Below are 21510 nucleotides of genomic sequence, written 5' to 3'. Positions count from 1 at the left end.
AAGAAAAATCTTTTTTTATGTATAAAGTACAAATTGTATGGCATTGCTATTAAGCACCCTTTAAAAGATTCTAAAGAAAAATCCTTTTTTTATGTATAAAGTACAAATTGTATGGCATTGCTATTAAGCACCCTTTAAAAGATTCTAAAGAAAAAGATTTTTTATGTATAAAGTACAAATTGTATGGCATTGCTATTAAGCACCCTTTAAAAGATTCTAAAGAAAAATCTTTTTTTATGTATAAAGTACAAATTGTATGGCATTGCTATTAAGCACCCTTTAAAAGATTCTAAAGAAAAAGATTTTTTATGTAAAAATTACAAATTGTATGGAATTGCTATTGAGCACCCTTTAAAAGATTCTAAAGAAAAATCTTTTTTTATGTAAAAATTACAAATTGTATGGAATTGCTATTGAGCAGCCTTTAAAAGATTCTAAAGAAAAATCTTTTTTATGTAAAAATTACAAATTGTATGGAATTGCTATTGAGCAGCCTTTAAAAGATTCAAGACAAAAAACTTTTTTCATGTAAAAATTACAAATTCTATGGAATTGCTATTGAGCACCCTTGAAAAGATTCTAGACAAAAACATTTTTTGTGTAAAAATTACAAACTGTATAGAATTGCTATTGAGCACCCTTTAAGAGATTCTAGACAAAAAAAATTTTATGTAACAATGACAAATTGTATGGTAACTTCCTAGACTATTTATTCGAGTTGTAAGTAGAAATAAACCTAGTAACGTGTTGCGTAGAGCACAAACTCTATCAGCAAAGTGGTGACAACATCTCTAGAGGCCAGTGGAAAGTGCTATTATTTATGGAATAGAAAGGTATGAAGATTACGTTCCATTTGATTCCATTTTGAACTCTCTCTATCTCTCTATCTTTCTCTCTCTCTCTTTCCTCGTAGAGTCTGCAGAGTAACGTTTTGTGTTCACTATAACAACGTAGTTAGTTGTTATTTGCATTTACGTGTTGTTGGTGTTGTTACTTTAATTTTAAATGGATAACTATTACTATTATTATTATTATTATAATCTTCACTGGTTGTGTCATGAACTTGTTCTGATGCTCTTTTTTTTGTGTGTGTGTATCCTAGCTTGGGCAGAAACGAAAGCGGATGTTTATTCAAAACCTACATGCTAGAACAAAGAAAGACAACTAAAGACTCTTGTTTTATCAAGACCATAAACTGATGCTAAAGTCATGAATTGCATGATTTGGCCACTTAAAAAAACATAAAAAAAGAGTAAATAAACCACAGAATAAGAAAGCTCCATTGACCTCCAGAGTAGGCTGAATAAAAATCCATGTAAGGTTGTGCAAGCTGAGTTGTGTATATTGAGAGCTAATGTTTGTTCCATGAGTTGGTCTTGTCTGTGTGTATATAAATATATATCTTATAGTAGTAGAATGGTATCAACTAGAGTAGAGTTTGAGCTTGATCATAGCAGCCACTATCATCAGACAGTGATACCCCACTCTGTTCTTAGGTGTCAGAGACATCATAGATATTCCCAGAAAAAAATAAATAGATTGGAATAGAAAGAGATATAGTTTTGTTGTTAGTTATTTTTTTAATGCCAATTTTCATAGCGGAAGTACCCATCTTTTTTTAGGAAAATGGACAAGTGATATTACTCTTCTCTTACTAAATATATTCCCTCTCCTGTTGATTAGCACCATTCATCTGCCCTTAGAAGACAGTTCACGACAATCACACCTCCTTATATTGGTCTGTCTAACTCAAAAGAAAAAGAATTAGAGAAAATTAAAAAAAAAAAAACTCTGTTTCATATACTAGGATTTTCATCTTTTGTGGTACCTCAGTAACTACTGCTCTCTTCTCTTTTCTGGTCATGAGGCTGAGTTCAGTTTCATGATCGATATTTGTAATTCAAATAGCTCCCAGAATGTCTGCTCCTGATGACGACCCAGCTACGGACAGAACATTGTAAAACTTCCTTTGACAAAAAATTTTAAAAGTTTTTTTTTTTTCTGACAAAGAATATTTGGAATTTAATCCAAAGATAATCCCCGTTCTTTCTGTGCTGGTTTGTCATTAGTTTTGTTTTTAAATCATGTTTTATATTCTCGCGTAAATAAAAGAAAAACCTTAGTGTTAAATGTTTTGCCATTCCACTAAACTGGACAGTTGTTTTTTTGTATGTAGATAATTGCACAAAACTGTTTACTTTTTTTTTTGTCTAAATCAAACGGAGGTCAACAGAGTCTTACATACTCGCACATACACAGCCACACGACACGAAATTCAAGGTAAACATTCATGTATATATGTACTCATTACATATATTTGCAGATAAGATTTCACTACATATCTATAATGATTTCATAGTGTCTGTAGTTTCTTCAGCAATATCAAAATGTTTTGAAATGTAAACTTAAAAAATTATGATTAATTATAGTTTATCATATATCAAACTGTTTTTCATGCTCATGACATTACATATATTTACAAAGTTAATGTACAACTTTTTTTATGCCGTTGTAAATCAATAGCATTCGAAATATTTCACACTATTATTTTTAGAATTTTCCAAAGCAAAAATAGAGACACAGAAATAAACGCACATTTGAATTACACAAACACGTGAATAAATGAAAGTTTAATTATTTTATTATGGACTAAATTGAAGATGTTAAGGTGTTTTCATATTACTCGATCATTGATTAAACCTGTTTTTGATCATCCAAAAGAGATAACTGTTCTTGACCATTGATTAAACCTGTTTTTGATCTTTCAAAAGAGATAACTGCACTTGATCATCAGTCAACCTATTTTTGATCATTCAAAAGAGATAACCGTACTTGGTCACAGATTAAACCTGTTTTTGATCTTTCAAAAGAGATAACTGTACTTGATCACTGATTAAACCTGTTTTTGATCATTCAAACGAGATAACTGTACTTGATCATCAGTCAATCTGTTTTTGATCATTCAGAAGAGATAACTGTACTTGATCATCAGTCAACCTGTTTTTGATCATTCAAAAGAGATAACTGTACTTGATCATCAATCAATCTGTTTTTGATCATTCAAAGGAGATAACTGTACTTGATCACTGATTAAACCTGTTTTTGATCTTTCAAAAGAGATAACTGTACTTGATCACTGATTAAACCTGTTTTTGATCATTCAAACGAGACAATTGTACTTGATTACTGATTAAACCTGTTTTTGATCATTCAAAAGAGATAACTGTACCTGACCATTGATTAAACCTGTTTTTGATCATTCAAAAGAAATAACTGTACTTGATCACTGATTAAAACTGTTTTTGATCTTCAAAAGAGATAACTGTACTTGACCATTGATTAAACCTGTTTTTGATCATTCAAAAGCGATAACTGAAATGTCCAAGATCATTAAGTGTCCTTTTGTATGAAATACACATACACACACACACACACACACACACGAAAATGAATATTTCCATGCAAAGACAAGAGTACACAGGACTTGAAAACACTTTGAAACACTTACACACAAGTAATCTTTGTTTGAATAAAAAAAAGAAAGCTGAGACAGTATTCACATGAATGTCTAAAAATTTTAAAATTCTGAAAATCCTTTCCCTTCTGATGAGAACCTCAGTTCAAGAGCATGAACTATATGTCCAAAAACCTTGACTGCAAGCGGCTGAATGAAGCTGATCTACCATTTTCTAATTAATACCCACCATTTAGTAAATGTCCCTTCATAATTCTGACCCAGAATTCCCCCGTTGGTCAATACTCCTAAATATGTGTTATATTTCGAAACTTTATCTTACTAGCTGATGAAAGTTTGTACTAGATCAGTATTTCAGAAATGGAATTTAAACAATATGATTTTCTCTCTCGTGTTTTATCAAATTCATCTCATGTGAATGTGAATGTTGTCTCTGAGAGATCGTTTTGCACATAAATAGTCCATACGTTTTATTTAATGCTAATATCTTTTTATTTTGTGATGTAAATAAAGTACATATAACAGACACTTGATAAATAAGAGACCACTGTCGAATGTCATCCGAAATTAGATGATTTTAACATGCAAAAGAAGGCAGACAAATTTCAAATGACTTTAAACACAGCACTTGGAGAGTAATCACAAATGTTCCTTTACTTTATTCAAACAGTAATTTCTTAAAAATTGACAAGTTGACTTTCATTCTATTTTTAACAATAATCATTTAGCCCTGATGTTAAACTACAGTGTTAAATTTCAGAAGGATTGCCTAAATATTCCTATTTTGCCTTTGGTGGGAGATTATACCTCTCTGGATTATGCTGAAATAATTCAAAATTTGAATCATATATCAGATGTACAAAACACATATTTATACAACTACCAGTCACAAAAGATTGAGTGAAGTTTATACTATTCAGTAAAACTGGTATAATGATATTAAAATTCAATAAAAAATGAATGAGATAAGCTTTAAAGCAACTTCCTTCTAGGCATGAAGTTTGTACTATTCAGTGAAGTTGGTATGGTAACATAAAAATTTAAAAGAATTAAAAATATAAAAGTGAAAAGCCATAAAGCAACTTCCTTCTAGGCATGAAGTTTATACTATTAACAGTGAAGTTGGTATGATAACAAAAATTTTAAAAAATTAAAAATATAAAAGTGGAAAGCTTTAAAGCAACTTCCTTCTAGGCATGAAGTTTGTACTATTCAGTGAAGTTGGTATAACAAAAATTTAACGAAATAAAGTATAAAAGTGAAAAGCTTTAAAACAACTTCCTTCTAGGCATGAAGTTTATACTATTCAGTGAAGTTGGTATGATAACATAAAAATTTAAAAAAATAAAAATATAAAAGTGAAAGGCTTTAAAGCAACTTCCTTCTAGGCCTGAAGTTTATAGTAGTCAGTGAAGTTGCATGATAACATAAAAAAAAATCAAAAATATAAAAGTGAAAAGCTTTAAAGCAACTTCCTTCTAGGCATGAAGTTTATACTATTACAGTGAAGTTGGTATGATAACAAAAAGATTTAACAAAATAAAAATATAAAAGTGAAAAGCTTTAAAGCAACTTTCTTCTAGGCATGAAGTTTATATTACAGTGAAGTTGGTATGATAACATAAAAATAAAAAAAAATACAAATATAAAAGTGAAAAGCTTTAAAGCAACTTCCCTCTAGGCATGAAGTTTATACTATTCAGTGAAGTTGGTATAACAAACATTTTTTTTTTATTAAAAATATAAAAGTGAAAAGCTTTAAAGCAACTTCCTTCTAGGCATTTAGTTTATACTATTACAGTGAAGTTGGTATGATAACATAAAAATAAAAAGAAATATATATAAAAGTGAAAAGCTTTAAAGCAACTTCCTTCTAGGCATGAAGTTTATACTATTACAGTGAAGTTGGTATGATAACATAAAAATTAAAAAGAAATATATATAAAAGTGAAAAGCTTTAAAGCAACTTCCTTCTGGGCATGAAGTTTATACTATTACAGTGAAATGATAACATAAAAATTAAAAAGAAATATATATAAAAGTGAAAAGCTTTAAAGCAACTTCCTTCTAGGCATGTACACAAGCACAGTCACACACCCACTCTGTCAATTCTCATCCACCAACAGCCACTCCTGATTTCATTTGGAACTCGGTTTGACAACTGGTAAAATGAACTTCCTCTTCTGCTCTCTCTCTCTCTAGGTATACCAGCCGGAGCCGCCAGGGGAGGAAAGGCTGGGAAAGGTTCCGGGGGCGGCATCGGAGGCTACAATGGCATCTCCAATTCCGGGGCCACCCATATGACGTGGGAAGGTAAGGCTGGAATGGGTATTGTAGGCGAGTCGAGGGGAAAATCATTCTCTGCTGGAACGGTTTGGTTTACGTCTTGTGTCTTAATCGTGGACTTACACTCTGATCTATTCATTCATTTATTTGTTCATTTATATTTTCCTTTTCTTTACTTCCCATTATTTTCTATTACTTCTTTCTAGTGAACTCCATATTGTTTGGACGCTTGAATTTCAAGTTAGTGGCCCCTAAGGTGGACTTGTTCCATATGAATAGGGTTCATCTTCTGATAATAATAATAATAATAATAATAATAATATTGAAGCTTGAATTTCAAGTCAGTGGCCCCTAAGTGGACTTGTTCCATATGAATAGGGTTCATCTTCTGAATAATAATAATAATAATAAAGCTTGAAAGTAATAATAATAATAATAATAATAATAATAATAATAATAATAATAATAATAATAATAATAATAATAATAATAATAATAATAATAATGGAAGCTTGAATTTCAAGTCAATGGCCCCTATGGTGGGCTTGTTCCATATGAATAGAGTTCATCTTCTGAATAATAATAATAATAATAATAATAATAATAATAATAATAATAATAATAATAATAATAATAATAATAATAATAATAATAATAATAACAATTTGGTATCTTAGATAGGAAATAGAATATTAACCATTTGAGTCTTGACAGGGATTGACAGGCATTTTTGGGGGCCAATTGGAAAAAATTAGTAAGCTTTATGTCAATCTCTCACATTTCATTTTTCGATTCGGGAATAACTTAATATTCTAACATTTCCATTGCACTGATACATTTTAAAAAAAAAAAAAACTATTATGTTCATTTTGGACAGAAGGGGAGTAGAGGGAGCTTGTGAAACATTCCTTCAGAAATTTGGTATTTCAGGTTTTCAAAATGAAGAGGCCTTCGTAGCTTGCCACTTTATTGAAACATCATTTACTTTATCCCGTGAAATATTTTGCCTTCCAGTGATACAAATTGTTATCTAGATAACCTTTTTACCTAATATAAAGAATTCCACTCCCCTTACCCAGACATACTTCAGCACGGACCCATTTGTCGTCGAAAATAGGAAATTGCTAAATATTTCCAGTTATTATTACCGTTAATATTCAGATGAGGAACCCTATTCATATGGAACGAGCCCACCAAAGGGGGCCACTGACTTGGAATTCAACCTTCCAAAGAATACTATGGTGTTCATTAGAATGAAATAACAGAAAATAAACGAAAATACAGTTCTTAGAAAAACAGATAAATTAACGAATTATTAAATAAATAAATAGAAGTGTAAGTAAATCATTAGAATACAAGGAGGATTGTATTAGGGTAGTAATGCATTGCATCTTAATGCATAGCATCATGGCTTGAACTTCTGAAGAAGTTCCAATTGCACGACTCCTCAGTGTGAGGAATAAAGGCCTCTGGAACTTTGCTGATTAATGGAATTATACATTAATTCCATTAATATATAACTTCATAAACCTGTCAAAAGCTTAGTAGTAAGACAAACCACATTAAACTGTTGTCACAGAAGCTCACTTAAACTTTCACTTTAAAAAATCTTTATTTTATTTAGTTGGTTAATTTCTCCGTTGTTCAATACTTATAATTGTATATTCAAGCCCTGAATGTATGGTATGTAGCTAAAAGCTATGGCTTTCACTGTCAATTTTCATAAGCAATTATTATTATTATTATTATTATTATTATTATTATTATTATTATTATTATTATTATTATTATTTCTGTAGATGAAACCTATTCACATAGAACAAGGACCCCAAAAGGGCCACTGACTTGAAATTCAAGCTTCCAAAGAATATTGGTTTCAACCTCCCACCGCAGCAGACCCCCCAACCCTGCAGCAGTAACTGATCATGATACAGAGCCGGTGATTTTTTCAGCACCTTGGGGGGAGGCGCGAACTCGCGGACCAGCATAAAAGATTTGGACACAGATTTAGATGGTACAGATATGTCACTTGACGGGCAAATGGTTGCCACCATCTAAACAGATATATCTAAATAATGAGAGCTAAGACTTGAATAGGACACCATTTCAATAGTTAGCCTGTCACGTCAGCCTTAGAACTTGAAAAGCTTAGAGAAACAACACCTCATTTTAACAAACTGGTTATAAAGACAGATTGTTACTATTGGATTTATCAAGTCAAGGACTAAATATCTCAATACTTTGTTAGCACTCTTCCTCGTGCTTTCTGATACATTTTGATCTATATGTCTATTTATTAATTTATTTTTTTCTAATGAACACAATCTTTTCTTTGTGTTGCCCTTTACTTTCAACTTCTTCAATGAACACCCTATTTGGATGCTTGAATTGTTCCATTGAATTGTTCCATATGAATAGTTTTCATCTACTGAATAATAATAATAATAATAATAATAATAATAATAATAATAATAATAATAATAATAATAATAATAATAATAATAATAATAATAATATTGCAATACCTCAGGGCCCATATTTCAGTTTAAAGATAATGAAATAATTGAGTAAAATAATTAAGTAACTTTTCGTGAGAATGTGCATCGTTTCAACCATAAATTATGACAATTAGATAACCGAATTATCAACTAGATGACACTCACAAAAAAACTGTCAGTCAATAAGTCTTCAAGTCCATCTTTCATTGAAACTACACTAATTTCTCAGCTTTGGCAAGATAAGATAATCGCTTCAGTTAAACCAGAATCCTTTGATACTATGGAATGAGAAGTCTATCACCTAAGGAATGTACACATTTCTACCTTTTACTGCAAAACTGGATATAGATTTGAATGACATAACAAATTTGATAATTTAATCACTGAACCCAAGTTCAAATCTTATTTCTTGTGACTGATATAGAAGATCTGACCATTCAGTCACTGAACCCAAGTTCAAATCTTATTTCTTATGACTGGTGTAGAAGATTTTATCATTTAGTCACTGGACCCAAGTTCAAATCTTATTTCTTATGACTGGTGTAGAAGATTTTATCATTTAGTCACTGGACCCAAGTTCAAACCTTATTTCTTATGATTGATATAGAAGATTTGAGGATTTAGCCACTGAACCCAAGCTCAAATCTTATTTCTTTTATTCCATATATACATATTCTTTTCTTACAAATCAGTAAAACATTAATGCAGTTTGATAGATATGATGCATTATTTTAATTAAAAACCTGAAAAATCTGTTTGCTTTTGGTTAAACCTTTATCTTTACAGGATTCAAATTGTCTGTAGTAGATTAAGTGTAAAATTCAAGTATGAAAATCAGATGTTTTTCCTTTAAAACTTATAATTATGACATAGTGGACAAGACTTGGAAATAAAGTAGAATTTCAATAAAGGAAGGAAAAAGATCCCACTAAAATTTCCCTTTTCCTTACAGACATGGTCTTAGGAGATTTTAAACTAATGTGAAATAGCTACTTCTAAAGGGTCATTCCCACTTTAGATCCCACTAAAAGACAAAATTTCCCTTTTCTTACAGACATGGTCTTAGCAATGCAGCTAACAGCCATGTGCTTTGGTGCGCTATTCGCCGTGTGCGTGGTGGGATGCTGCGCCTACAAAATCTGCGGCCCGGCGGAAGAAGTCGAATGGGGCTCCCAGTACTCAGTGCTGAAGCCGGCCAGGCGCCAACCTCCGGAGATCCTCCGGGAAATCTACACAGTTCCAGCCTCGTCCGCAAACACAGCAGCAGCAGCAGCAACCGCAGCAAGTGGGACCAGCAAAGACAAACCTGTGGTTGCCACGGCAGTGACCAGCGCCACGCCGACCACGCCGAAGACAACCACCGCACCAACCTTGCCACCCCTGCCATCCACTCCAGCCACGCCCAAGTCCTCCGCAGCAGCTCCGAGCCCCCGTCCAACCTGGAAAGTGGTGGGCGTTCCAGGCGCCCCTCCGGAGGATGAGAGCAAGTGACAGCGGAGCCCTACTGTGGCGGTGATGACGCGGGGTCTGGTGCGGATGCACGGCAACACGAGATTCACCGAGCGCATCCAGGCCGTTCGATCCTTCCTCAGGAGAAGGTGGATGTTCACCTTCTCCGCAGTGTCCTCCGCACGGGCGGCCAAGGAAGCTGCCGGCAGGGGTGCAGCTAACAGGTTGGCAGCTCACGACCAGCACGGGTCAACCCTTGACCTTGCCAGAGCCTCTGCTAGCTTCAGTAGCACGAGGTCATTGGCAGAGCCCAGGGAAGCTGAGGTTTGAGAAGTGGTCACAAAACTTATGAATCAAAATGGCTTGACTGATGGGTGAGAATTCCACATGATAGATGGAAAGATGTTGTGTTTAGAAATAAGCTGTCACGAGGGAGGCATGGGCTCCTAAAGGACACACTGAAATGGTGTGAGCAAGAAGCTTGGTGTCAATACTCGTTTACCTCATCACTTCATACTAACTTTCGTTATACAGGATGTGTACCCTTAACATAAAATGGGCCCAGTGTGTGTGAAACCTCTGAACCATTCTAAATAAAGACATGAGCATATTAATGGACCAATTTCTTGGGCCACGAGATAACTGACCCCACTTTACAATAAAGTAGCCCCCAAAATTAGGATATTCTCTGAACATGAAGTGAAGATAAAGTTTTGAATGGATGCCTACTGATTTTTATATTACAAGTGTGAAAAGGTATAATTTTGAATTTGTAACGATGAAGGCTATGCGCCACAAATTTATGACAGTGACAATAATCATACTGAACCATTTGCTTCTTTAAAAGACAACGTTCCCTGGGAAATCCTTCGATATTTTCGTAACATTTCCTAGAATTGCCAAATTGAAAGTTCTTGAGGCCAAATCACACAAGAGACACATGGAATGTATTTGATTAAAATAGTGTTGTGTTGTATCACGTGTTTATTGCAGATCTGTGTTCTGTGCTTTTCAGTATTAGCAGAGAGACATATGCTACAAAATTGGAATATTAGACCACAGACTTGTTTCCCATGTCATTCTTTTTTTACAAACACTCGTAAAAGTGAAACAGGACACGTGTTAGTTTTCAAAAGCGAGTATGTTGCTTACATATAGATGATTTTGTAAACGAAATGAATGTCACGGTAGTGATGTCTCTCATTCTGAATGATTAGTTACTTGGATGGAGACCTGTATTAGACGAGGAAGACCTTAGATTAGACAAAACTATTTCCTTTATGTTTATGTGTATGTAAATGACTATGCTAATCTAGTATCATTTTAATACTACAAGCTGCTTTGTTTCAGAAGGGCATCTTAGAGAAGATAAGTATTGCCAAATATATATACACATATATGTTCCATAGGCTGGCGTAGAAGGCCTATGACTTTGAAGTTGGTGCTTCAGTGCAAATGGATATTCACAGAGTTCGTTTTTATTTTTTGTTTTAACAGATGAACAGAACCAAAACCAATTAAAAAAACAGCAATAGCTCAGCTCAATATTAGGCATATAAGACGAGAGTTATAAGCAAATTAAAAAAAGGAAATATGATTTGAAGGCAGATATGGACTTCATTTGTTGTTTGTTGTTCAGGTTACTGATAAACAACCGTGGCTGTTAGGATGTAAACCAACCCGAGGTCAGCCCATCCCACGATTAATTGAGACCAAAATCAAATATAAGCAAACCAATCATATATGAATAAATGAACCAATAGATAAATTATTATACATACACACATACATACATGATATATATATATATATATATATATATATATATATATATATATATATATATATATATATATATATATATATGAGTATTCTTACCACCATATTAGAGTGAAAGATAAACAACAACAGACCTAAGGAAAAGCGACAACTTAACCCTAGGTTAGATACATGTGATGAAATGAGTCACCATTAAAAGGTTAATCTGCCTACCAGCAGACTTTTGAAGCTTATTGAAACGAAAAGCCAGTCAAGTGATATTCAGTAATTAAGAAACTTAAATGTAAAAAAAAAACATATGAATTTAAGCAAACCGTCTAAAATATGACTCATACTTGTATGTGTGTATATATATGTATATATATATACACATACATATATATATACATATAAATCCGCTGAGGTGAGAAATATCCAACTCCAGAGCTTTCAGAAGCCTGTGGTCTGATACAGTTATCATGAGAGATTAAATGAATTTCAAGAAAGTGAAAGGTATATTCTCCAGGGGTTTTTGCGTCACTCACTTCTTGTAATGGGAACTGTTTTTTTTATTACATGAGAAACAGCAGAGTTTATATTACATAAAAGACGGAAATGTCGTTTTGGTGTATATTTTAAAAGGTTTATCGGTTACTGTATGTTTGCATAGTGTGGTAGGATATAATATAACACACAGGAATAAAGAAACATGAAAGTCACCTATGTATGTATGTGTATACTGTGTATGTAAGTATGTATGTATGTATGTATGTATATATATATATATATATATATATATATATATATATATATATATATATATATATATATATATATATATATATAATACATACATATAAATGTAGACATCTGTAGTAATACTTCGTCGTTTGTACGGGAATATATATATATAACATTATCTGAATTTCGACCAATACCTCCACGCCAGTCAACGCAAATATCACACCCACACACACATATATATATATACATATATTTTCGTAAATGGAATACTCGCACGTCAAATGACCTCAAACTCGCACGTCTAAGAAAAGTAAAAATAAGCATTTAAGAGAGATCTTCTCCTGCTAAGAATCTCACATCATAGAAACGATATATGGTGCTTCCTACCTACAGTGCGGACTCACGCTGGGTCGTACGTACGAATGTCATGCGCTTAAGAATAATGATTTAAAAGTTAATGTAAGGTTGATTCGAAGTCTTAGGCTAGGTCCTTTCTTGTATAATACCTTTTTTCTATTTGCTTGTCAAGTTGGGACAATGGTACTTGGACGAACGAAGGGGTAGGCAGGATTTGTGAGGTTGAGAAAGTATATGTATTTATTTCTAAATGGTCATCAGTTTCTAAATGGTGATTCATGACCCCTGAATTCTGTGGACTGACAACTTCTAAATGGTGATCAATGACCCCTGAATTCTGTGGACTGACAAATTCTAAATGGGCATCAATGACCAGTGAATTCTGTGGACTGACAGCTTCTAAATGGTCATCAATGACCCCTGAATTCTAAGGACTGACAACTTCTAAATGGTCATCAATGACCCCTGAATTCTTTGGACTGACAACCTCTTAATGGTGATCAAAACCCCTTAATTTTGTGGACACCTGAATTCTGTGGACTGACAACTTCTTAATGGTGATCAATGACACCAGAATTCTGTGGACTGACAACTAAATGGTCATCAATGACCAGTGAATTCTGTGGACTGACAACTTCTAAATGGTGATCAATGACCCCTGAATTCTGTGGACTGACAACTTCTAAATGATCATCAATGACCCCTGAATTCTGTGGACTGACAACTTCTAAATGGTCATCAATGACCCCTGAATTCTGTGGACTGACAACTTCTAAATGGTCATCAATGACCCCTGAATTCTGTTGACTGACAACTTCTAAATGGTCATCAATGACCACTGAATTCTGTGGACTTCTAAATGGTCATCAATAACCCATGAACTCTGTGGAGTGATAACTTCTAAATGGTCATCAATGACCACTGAATTCTGTGGACTAACAACTTCCAAATGGTCATCAATGACCCCTGAATTCTGTGGACTGACAACTTCTGAATGGTGATCAATGACCCCTGAATTCTGTGGACTGACGACTCCTGAGTGATCATCAATGACCCCTGAATTCTGTGGACTGACAGCTTCTAAATGGTCATCATTGACCTCTAAATTCTGTGGAATGACAACAGGATATATGAGGTCATTGTGGCCACTGAAATACATATACTTTGAGTAAACACATTTCAGATTATTTTCATGGAAGCAGAGAAGCTTCAATTCTTCAAATCATTCTCCATTTTGGAGATTGTCAATGAATACTTTCGCCAAAATTGCATACTACTCTATTCGTATCATCTCGATTTCCCATTAAACAGGAACGCTTCTTTTTTCTTTCATTCTTAAGTTCTGCAGAAGTTCTGATATAAATGCGATTATTGCAGAACCTGAAAATTTAATTCAAATGATTTATGTTTGCAGAACATATTTTCAATGAAAGGAAAGCTACCTATTTACACCTCCACGTAAAGAAATCTGTTTCCTTCGACAGAAAATAAAACCAAAAGTTTAATAAATTATTTTCTGTCTAAATAATTAAAAAATGAAACAAATGTATAAAACTGGGATCCAGTTGAAAACATAAATAATGGAGAAGTGTTCAGATCAATTCATTTATTTAGTCAAAAATTGACTTGTCAATTGTTATTCATACAATATACAAATATCCCCATTTCGTACAAGCTAACCTTGGACCTATATATGTTACGGGCAGATAGCGAAAGCATGCATTTCGCGAACTGGCTGAAATTCCAGTCAGATAGCGAAATGCACTTGGGGACATTGGATCCCCCAGGGCCTAACACTAAACAAGGCGAAACAGTGACTCATCTACACTGTTTCGCCGTGTTTAGTACTAGCCCCTGGGGCAGGCCACCAGGACATCTGCTATAAACTGCCTCGGCTTAAAGAGTCCTAGCAGGGGGAAAAAATCAGAAGTTGGAAGGATCCGTAGGATTTTATTTCCGGTGTCGACAGGTATAACAAGGATATGCACTAGGAATGTGAGAGAGAGGACGCGTCCATAGGTACCCCAGGGCTAAAATCGAATCTCCCATGGGGAATAGGAGTCTAACTTCTAAGATGTCTTGATGGGATGAAAAAGTATCTAAATAATTTAAGTAAATATAATTGCTATGCATCGACACCCGGAGGTATTTCATGGTTTCATTCCATCAGGAACTTTTGTCGCCATTACAGTTATATTCAGAAGGAATCTTTCTTATACTGAGTTGATTCACCTAAGTGTTTATCAGTATACACAATGCTAAGTATATATATATTCCTCTGAATGAATTCATTTTAAACGGCTAAAGATTAATTAAGCTGCTCTGATGATCATTTTTCTTCCTGTGATACCGTGTGGACCTCTCTTACTTGCTGCTAGCAATTTAGTTTCTCTTTAACATATATATATATATATATATATATATATATATATATATATATATATATATATATATATATATATATATATATATATATATATATATATATATATTAGTCTTTTCATCAATCGCAACAAATATCTATGTTTAATAATTAATTTAGCCCTGCACCTTTTATAAGTGTTAACATATATCTGCCAGCATTTCTGATGAGGATTTACTTCAAAGAAACCTTCCATCTCCATTTCTCATGACAACAGGGTTAAGTTGTCAAATAAATGCAATGCCTCGACAATCTCTTGAGACTAAGGAAAATACTTCTCTTCGGGTGATTTGTGGGAGCTTTCAATGGAGCTAAGTTACATTAGATTTTGTCTCCGGCGAAGAATCGAATTCCTGACGGCTTGGTGCTTTATGTGAATATATAGACCTCGTTCTGTTGTGTGTAGATATTTTACATAAAAAAAAAGTAGATAAGGTATCACTTTTCTTCCAGATATGTTAGGTTAATGCTTCCTTACAGGCTGCAAAAATTGTACGTTGTGATTTTCCTAATTGCAGCCTCATGATTCCTTTGACATATCAGATACTTGAACCATAATTTAGCTTATATGGATTATAGTTAGCTTTATATCCGTATTGATACCTTGTGTTGATATTGAGCCACGGTGAAATGATCACTAAGGTACCAAAGAGTCATTTCTATGATTAAAGGACTGCACATTGATGAATAAATAGAAAGTTACCGATTTGAACACTGGTTAATGTGAGCACTCACTGTCTAGAAACTGATATTAGGGGAGGTTTGTATAAGTTCTGACTGGTTAAACATTAATTGATATTAGGGCAGGTTTGTATAAGGTCTGAATGGTTAAACATTAAATGATATTAGGGCAGGTTTGTATAAGTTCTGGCTGCTTAAACATTAACTGATATTAGGGCAGATTTTTATAAGTTCTGACTGGTTAAACATTAACTGATATTAGGGCAAGTTTGTATAAGGTCTGACTGGTTAAACATTAATTGATATTAGGGCAGTTTTGTATAAGGTCTGACTGGTTAAACATTAACTGATATTAGGGCAGGCTTGTATAAGTTCTGACTGGTTAAACATTAACTGATATTAGGGCAGCTTGGTATAAGGTCTGACTGGCTAAACATTAACTGATATTAGGGAAGGTTTGTACAAGTTCTGACTGGTTAGACATTAACTGATATGAGGACAGGTTTGTGTAAAGTCTGACTGGCTAAACATTAAATGATACCAATAGAGTGTTTCATGAGTAGTGAGGACTTATAAATAATCTAATGCAATCACAGCATTATAAGATTTCGGAGTGACGAGGTAATCAAAAAAGAAAAAAAACAAATGGAACAGTAATAAACAAATGCATAAAAGAAAAGACCTACAGTATATAATAAAAACAGAATTATCTTTCTACTGAAACAGACATTAGCTCTACCTAAATGGTGCATTTGAAACTATTTATGTCCTAAAATTCATTTTATCTTGGTCTTGGAAGTTTGCTGCCGTGGTGGTGCAGTGGTATTGTTCTCTGTTACCAGTCGCGAGGGCCGGGGTTCAATCCCGCCGCTCACTGATGGCTCAGACTGAGCCACTGCGCAAATCCGGTAGCCCGTCAACCTAACAGTCCAAAAAAAAAAACCCGAGGTTCAGTAGGAGAATAGGTACCAGCCCTCCGACTGGGGAGTTAAACAGTGGGCCTAGCGACACTGGCCACGTGTCATAGGCATTGGGACCTGTCCCCCCACTGGCTGTCGGCCTAAGAAGCAGGAGATCAGCGCCTGCCCTATGAGGACTTTAACTTTTACTTTAACTTGAAATTTTAAATTATGCACATCCAAATTCACTGAAATTTGGTAGGCGGTAAGCAGCATGATTATCAACAATCTGATTTGATTCCTACAGCCAGGCATATGGAGAATGATACTGGAAAGCAATTCGCTGGAATATCTTCAGTGACATGAGTTCTAAACTGAATACCAGAAACCTTAGGAGGCAATGTGAAAATGTTGATATCTTAAATCTCTTTTGCTGACAGACCCTGGTTGTGGTTGCCTAAAGCATTCGTCCTCAATCAGAACTATGATTCAGGGCAAGATAGAGATGGAGATTTTGGACAACCAAGTGGATTGGGGGTGTAAAAACCAATAACGAAGCTTCCACATAACCTAAGCCTCTTTTATAGTGGGGGAAAGTGAGTTCGGGTGGCTGACCAAGGTTTGTAATGTGTTCCAGCAAGGGGGATAGATTCCAAATAAATGGATTGGATAAATGACTGTGAATAATCAACCTAAAATCCACGACCTTTTTCCAGTGAAAAGTATCAGGCGGCCGATGTTAAAAGATTTATACTGAAAAGTAGCCATGTTAACAGGAGATTTGCAATGAAAAGTAATCATGTTAACAGGAGATCTGCATAGGAAAGTAGTAATCTTAATATGAGTTTTATATTAAAAAATAGTTATGTTAACAGGAGCTTTATATTGAAAAGTGGTTATATGAACAGATTTGCACTGAAAAGTAGTCATGTTAATTGGAGATTTATACTGAAAAGTAGTTATGTTGATATGAGTTTTATATTAAAAGTAGTTATGTTAACAGGAGATTTATATTAAAAAGTATTTATATGAACAGATTTGCATTGAAAAGTAGTCATGTTAACAGGAGATTTGCATTGAAAAGTAGTCATGTTAACAGGAGACTTGCATTGAAAAGAAGTCATGTTAACAGATTTGCATTGAAAAGCAGTCATGTCAAGAGATTTGCATTGAGAAGCAGTCATGTCAAGAGGAGATTTGCATTGAAACGTAGTCATGTCAACAGGAGATTTGCATAGAAAAGCAGTTATATCAACAGGAGATTTGTACTGAAAAGAAGCAGATGTTAAAGGTCTGTACTGAAAAGTAGCTGGTATTAACAGGAGGTCTGTACTGAAAAGCAGGGGGATACTAACACGAAAACTGTAATACATGAGATTCGTATTGAAAAGCAGTTAATCTGAACAGGAAATCTGCTCTGGAAACCAGCAGATGTTAAAACCTTCTACTGAGAAGAAACTGACTGAGGTGTTTACAGAAAGGTACCATTGGCTCTAGTTTTCCTCCCAAAATAACCTGAAAGCCGTCCCCTATAATCCCTCGCTGGAATTTTCGAATCTGCAGATTCCTGTTGTCCTCAGAGTTTATTGTGTCTGTTGGATTATTTTTATTTAGTGCTTAGGCATTACTCCTATACGAGCTTGATGGCGCGCGCTACGCTGCGCTGGAACCCGGAGCTGCTCTCATGTCTCCCCTACCTAACCTCCCCAACCGGGACGGACAAATAGATTTGCAGAAGGTGGGTGCATGTGTCATGTCTCCAATCCCTCCCAATCCCCTACCTACCCCGTCCCCACCCGGGCCGGACAAACAAGAAAGATCCAATCGGATTTTATCATTATAGATAAACCCCCTTCTCTTATCCGGGATTTTAGCTGTCTTACGGGGAGGACTTTCCCCACCAAAGTTACGTAGGAAAACTCGCCAAAGGAAATGGTTAGGATTGCAAAGGTGAATTCTGCGGCCGTGATGACGTCCAAATAACTAATACAGATTTATTGACGGAGATGTCAGTGACGGCATTGGAATAAGGAAAGGGAAAACATGGAAGAAATCTCAAATCAATTTCAAAAGTAATAATAATAATAATAATAATAATAATAATAATAATAATAATAATAATAATAATAATAATAATAATAATAATAATAATAATAATTTGCAATACAAATATCTTCATGTATAAAAGTCATAATACGTTCTATGCTGATCAACATTTCCATTTAAGTTATTATTATTATTATTATTATTATTATTATTATTATTATTATTATTATTATTATTATTCTAGTAACTCCATTAACCAATATTTTCAAACGAACAGGGAAATATCTAAAAATAACTCTAGCCATGAAAAGATTATTATTATTATTATTATTATTATTATTATTATTATTATTATTATTATTATTATTATTATTATTATTATTATCATCATTCTAGCATCTCCATTCAACAAATATTTTCTAAAGAACAGGGCAATTTCTAAAAAATAATTCCAGCCATGAAAAGATTATTATTATTATTATTATTATTATTATTATTATTATTATTATTATTATTATTATTATTATTATTATTATTATTACCGCAACTCCATTAACAAATGTTTTCAAACGAACAGGAAGTTTCTGAAAAATAATTCCAGCCATGAATGATGACCAATCAACTCGTGTCCTAGCCGCCACTATGTATTCTTATACCCAAGACGCTTACTACAAGTTATGAAGTGCATAACTGACCAAGGTTTATGATACTTATCTCAACGGGGAAGCAGAACTTCTCAGCCTCGGACCTCGAGACTGTAGAACAAAGTGCTCCACACCAGAAGAAAATGAAGCTTAATTTGGCGGCTCATTCACAGAGGAAAGTATCTGTTGAGGTTTCATGTTCTAGATATGTACTCAGTGAGGCCTCGGGCCAGACTGTTTAGCTGTGTGTTCCTAAAGTAGAGTTGACGAAGATGTGTGATCTTACTAGGATAGTGTGCCACTCAGTTATTGTTTTCACGGTAGGTCGACCCTTTCTAGATGGCATTTCTGATGTAAACGTGAAAACGAGGATGAAAATGCTGTTCACTCTGGACCTGTAACTATTTTCTGACCGTTCGACCCATTTCCCAAATGGTGCGTGTACTTTCACGAAGTGATGATGATGATGGTAGACTCTAACTGTCATTATTTTTCTGATAGCTGGACCATTCCCAAAATAATGCTTCACACACATCCTGTAAAATACGACGTCATAAACAGTTCTTGTTCTTCTGTCATTCCCTGATAGTCACCCAACTGTAAATGAACGCTTCTATGTCCCCAGATACAGTGATGATGCTAGTCTATCATTTCTCACTATTTTCTGATAGCAAGACCACATTTCTAAGAAGAGAACGAGTATGCCTCTTGTAAATAAAACTACTGAGATTTAAAAGGGTGTTCCTTCTACTGTGTGACTGGAATAGATTTCTGTGAAGCAGAGACTGAAAGTTGCTAAGAATTTGCCTACAGAAAAGCTGGCGAGAAATCTTTCAAAGGTAACAAAGTGGCTATTGTAAAATAAAAAGGTAGGAATTCTGAAGTCGAATTCAACGAAATACGACTTTTGGTTTGAATTACTCTTAAGTCAGAAAATTTGTTGCAAACTTTTCTTTTTATGTTCATGTGAATATCTTTTGATTGGATTATCTCAGCACTTAAGGAATCATATTGGAAATGTTGCAAAAGTTTTTTTTTCATGACTTTGGTTTGTATTACTCTGAAGTCAGAAAATATGTTGCAATTTTTTTCTTTTATTTTCATGTGAATATTTTTTTTTATTGGATCTTCTTACCAGTTAAGGAAGCATATTGAAGCTTGATTAAAATCCTTTATTCCTCGTGGAATTTTTAGCAGATTTTTAAAATTAACATTAACATTTGTCAAGTTAATTAAAGAATTTTGGTTTTACCAACCTCAAGATATTTATCCATGAATTTTTAGTCGCCATTACTGAAGAATGATAATTTTTCATTGAATATTCATCATATTCTTCGAATATCATTACAAACTTCCTTCTTATTTGATAACAAATATTTCCCGTGAAATTCTGAATTGTTCTTTTTAAAAAAAAAATTCTTGTGTTTCTTTATATATTCATAACTGAATTCCACCAAGTTATATATATATATATATATATATATATATATATATATATATATATATATACTCAAAAACTGGGAAATATAATACCCTTTTTACAAATTTCTTTCATTCCTTTATATATTCACTGAATGTTCATCATTCAATTCTACCAGGATATGTTAGAGAATAATATGACCTGTGTCCTATTAATACCAAACTGAACCTCAAAAACTGAGGAAATGTTAAGTTTCGTGTATCGCCAGCAATATACCACAGAGAAATCCCAGTCCTATTCTAAAGTGACTTTGCTTTAACACATCAGGTCTTCACTGCAATGGAGGGTAATTTGAACACTGTCAGGCAAAACAACAACACCAAAAAAAAAAAAGGCCACGAATTCATTGCTGTCAATATTGTATCCGAACGGCGACCCCTCTCTTCACAATAAACGTCAAATCTGTCTCTGGTCTTATTGACTTCCTACTCCATTTTCGCAGCTATATATATTGGTTCTTGGTGCGTTTATTTGATTTTCTTTTTTATGTTTATTTTTAATCGTGTTATTGGGGCGATTCCCCCTTTCGGTGGACGTTGGCGTGAGAATTGCAGTGGTTAGTGGTGTGTCTGCAATTGGGAGATTTATATATATATATATATATATATATATATATATATATATATATATATATATATATATATATATATATATATATATATATATATATATATAATATATATATATATATATATATATATAAATATATATATATATATATATATATATATATATATATATATATACAGTATATGTATATATACAGTGTAT

At 33.7% G+C, this 21510-nt stretch overlaps 2 long non-coding RNA genes across 2 annotated transcripts in view; one reads left to right on the top strand and one right to left on the bottom strand.

The window, feature by feature from the left end:
* LOC136840316 (uncharacterized) overlaps positions 1-21510 on the bottom strand; it is a 315086-nt gene that overhangs the window by 198645 nt on the left and 94931 nt on the right. The window lies entirely within an intron of this gene.
* Positions 15063-21144, top strand: LOC136840312 (uncharacterized). Its single transcript, XR_010853582.1, has 2 exons — positions 15063-16597; positions 16636-21144. It is a non-coding gene; the product is annotated as an uncharacterized lncRNA (long non-coding RNA).

Source organism: Macrobrachium rosenbergii, chromosome 7 (assembly GCF_040412425.1).
Source record: "Macrobrachium rosenbergii isolate ZJJX-2024 chromosome 7, ASM4041242v1, whole genome shotgun sequence".
Classification (NCBI taxonomy): Eukaryota; Metazoa; Arthropoda; class Malacostraca; order Decapoda; family Palaemonidae; genus Macrobrachium; species Macrobrachium rosenbergii.
This window is presented reverse-complemented; position numbering and strand designations above follow the sequence as displayed.